The sequence below is a fragment of the Pipra filicauda genome, unplaced genomic scaffold, assembly GCF_003945595.2.
Source record: "Pipra filicauda isolate LSUMZ 115617 unplaced genomic scaffold, ASM394559v2 scaffold1375_size31252_pilon, whole genome shotgun sequence".
NCBI classification, from domain to species: Eukaryota; Metazoa; Chordata; class Aves; order Passeriformes; family Pipridae; genus Pipra; species Pipra filicauda.
The window spans coordinates 26,059-29,920 of NW_024103846.1; positions in this window are offsets into that span (position 1 = coordinate 26,059).

A 3,862-nucleotide genomic window follows, 5' to 3' on the forward strand; every position below is an offset into this window, starting at 1 on the left:
TCGCGTGTAAATTAATGATATGGTATGCAGGATGCTACTCGGTCTCATGCTGTTGCACTGATTCACCGTCAGGCGCTATTGGCTTGGCTCTTCAATTACGTCTCTCATCAAGTTGCAGTTTAATTAATGCACGCAAGACATGATTTTTCTCATTTTTTCTTGTCAAGTTTGCAAAAAAATCACAAAAATTTTGTCATTTTTGCAATGATCTAGGGACCTTTCCGCTTTTCATCATTAATTTTTGTTTTAAAAATTTTTTACAAAAATTTTAAATTTTACAAACATTCCATTCCCCTAATTTACCAATTAACTAAGTTTGAATCATCAATTCGTTAAAATTTTTTATCCAACTAAACTCACCCCACTATTTTCCTTTCATCATTCGTTTGTTCATTCGTTCATTATACACAAACTCACCCCACTATTTTCGTTTCCGGTTCGCAAGGAGCGAGAGGCGATGAGGGGGGCACAGGGCTGTAGGATTGAGCCTTACACCGCCGATATTTCATCATTCGTTTGTTCATTCGTTCATTATACACAAACTCACCCCACTATTTTCGTTTCATCATTCGTTTGTTCATTCGTTCATTATACACAAACTCACCCCACTATTTTCCTTTCATCATTCGTTTGTTCATTCGTTCATTATACACAAACTCACCCCACTATTTTCCTTTCATCATTCGTTTGTTCATTCGTTCATTCTACACAAACTCACCCCACTATTTTCCTTTCATCATTCGTTTGTTCATTCGTTCATTATACACAAACTCACCCCACTATTTTCCTTTCATCAGTCGTTTGTTCATTCGTTCATTATACACAAACTCACCCCACTATTTTCCTTTCATCATTCGTTTGTTCATTCGTTCATTATACACAAACTCACCCCACTATTTTCCTCCCACTCATCTATCTACTTAACTAATTATCCTAATCACCTACCCTCCCTATTTCAACCTCATTACCCCAACCAACACCTCACCTACATACTCCTCCAATGATTAACCCCAAATCTTCCCTCCCCTCTCAGAAAAAAAGGAATTAAACCTTTATCACCAACTTCCAAAGCTGGTATTTTCATTAAACTATTTCCTGAACCTCCTCCCCCCTAAACTGCCCGAATTGCCCCCCGGGACACCCCTCGCACAAGCTCTAGCACAACAAACAACGTTAACAACAGACCCCAACCTGCAACTAAAAATTGTCCCACCCCCCAAGAATAAAACATAGCCGCACCCTCAAAATCTAACCGAACAAACGAAACACCTCCACTATCCACCGTACCCAACCCTAATCACCGTAACTCGGATAACCCTATAATACATGCCCCTCCCCCCAACGCTAAAACTAACCCAACACCATACCCCACAACCCGCCAATCCCCCCAAGTCTCAGGAAACGGATCTGCTGCTAATGAAACTGAATATACAAAAACCACTAACATTCCGCCCAAATATACCAAGAACAATACTAACGACACGAAAGACACCCCTAAACTCATCAACCATTCACACCCCACAATAGACGCCAACACTAGTCCCACTACTGCATAATAAGGAGAAGGATTAGAAGCAACTGCTAACCCCCCCAAAACAAAACTAACACTTAAAAAAAGTATAAAATACGTCATAACAATTCCTGCTTGGCCTCTATCCAAGACCTTTGGCCTGAAAAACCACCGTTGTAATTTCAACTACAAGAACATACAACCTTAACAAACTCATCTGCTCCATACAACCAATCAAACGCCTCCTCACACCTCCAACTCCCCAATCAACATATTTTTGTTATCCATTAAATCACCTCCCACGACCAAAAATCCACTAACCAAGCCAATCTCAAACCTACATTTACCAGTTCCACAACTAAAACGTAAACCCCAATAACAACCACTAAACCCAAAATAACTTAGGTTCTTGTAGCTTACAATAAAGCACAACACTGAAGATGTTAAGACGGCTATTACACATACCCAAGGACAAAAAAGACTTAGTCCTAACCTTACAGTTAGTTCTTGCCAAATATATACATGCAAGTATCCGCATTCCAGTGAAAATGCCCTCAATACCTTAAAAAGACCGCAGGAGCAGGCATCAGGCACACCATCCAGATTGTAGCCCAAAACGCCTTGCCTAGCCACACCCCCACGGGTACTCAGCAGTAATTAATATTAAGCAATAAGTGTAAACTTGACTTAGTTAAAGCAACTTATCAGTGTTGGTAAATCTTGTGCCAGCCACCGCGGTCACACAAGAAACCCAAATTAACTTTATACGGCGTAAAGAGTGGTTTTTCATTATCACTTAAACTAAGGCTGAAATGCAACCAAGCTTTTATAAGCATAAGATGCATCTAATACTTCCATAAAATGACCTTAGCTCTATGACCAACAAAACTCCACGAAAGCCAGGACACAAACTGGGATTAGATACCCCCCTATGCCTGGCCCTAAATCCTGATGCTTTTGCCACTTAAGCATCCGCCTGAGAACTACGAGCACAAACGCTTAAAACTCTAAGGACTTGGCGGTGCTCCAAACCCACCTAGAGGAGCCTGTTCTATAATCGATAACCCACGATACATCCAACCATCCCTAGCCAAATCAGCCTATATACCGCCGTCGTCAGCCCACCCCTAAACTGAGGGTACAGCAGTGAGCACAATAGCAACCCCCCCGCTAGTAAGACAGGTCGAGGTATCGCCTATGAGATGGTAGAAATGGGCTACATTTTCTAACATAGAAAACCTTACGACAAGAAGTGTGAAATCACTCCTAAAAGGCGGATTTAGCAGTAAAGCAGGATAATGATGCCTCCTTTACACTGGCTCTGAAGCACGTACATACCGCCCGTCACCCTCCTCACAAGCTATGCCTAATTTTATTCATAATGACTTCTAAAGCTAGAGATGAGGCAAGTCGTAACAAGGTAAGTGTACCGGGAGGTGCACTTAGTCTATCAAGACGTAGCTATAATTAAAGCATTCAGCTTACACCTGAAAGATATCTGTTTGTACCAGATCGCCTTGAAGCCTAGCTCTAGCTCTTTTACCAAATTGTATTAACTAAATCATGCCGCCCACTAAATCAAAGCATTCTCTCATTCAACCTAGTCTAGGCGATAGAAAGGTCAACTCAAGACGCGATAGAGATTATGTACCGTAAGGGAAAAATGAAATAGCAATGACAAGCCAAGCATTAAACAGCAAAGACTAATCCTTGTACCTTTTGCATCATGATTTAGCAAGAATTTCCCAAGCAAAACGTCAATTTAAGCTTGCCCCCCCGAAACCCAAGCGAGCTACTTACGAGCAGCTATTCACTGAGCAAACCCGTCTCTGTTGCAAAAGCGTGGGATGACTCGTTAGTAGGGGTGAAAAGCCAACCGAGCTGGGTGATAGCTGGTTGCCTATGAAACGAATCTTAGTTCTCTCTTAATTCACCCCCTAGGACCACACTCAGCCTTCATGAGACGAATTAAGGGTTATTTAAAGGAGGTACAGCTCCTTTAAAAAAGAATACACTCTCCCCAGCGGATAAATTAAATTGTATCTTCATTGTGGGCCTTCAAGCAGCCATCATTAAAGAGTGCGTCAAAGCTCAACACCTAAAAATCCAAACCTTCTTATGACTCCCTCATCCCCAATAGGCCAACTTATAATAAATAAGAGAATTAATGCTAAAATAAGTAACTAGGGCCTCCCTCTATGGCGCAAGCTTACATTATCTCATTATTAACAAACCACAGGATATCTTCTAACCCTAACAAGGCCCTATATCCAAGATTCTGTTAACCCACCTACGGAGCGCCTCTCAAAGATGATTAAAATCTGTAAAAGGAACTAGGCAAATCCAAGGCCC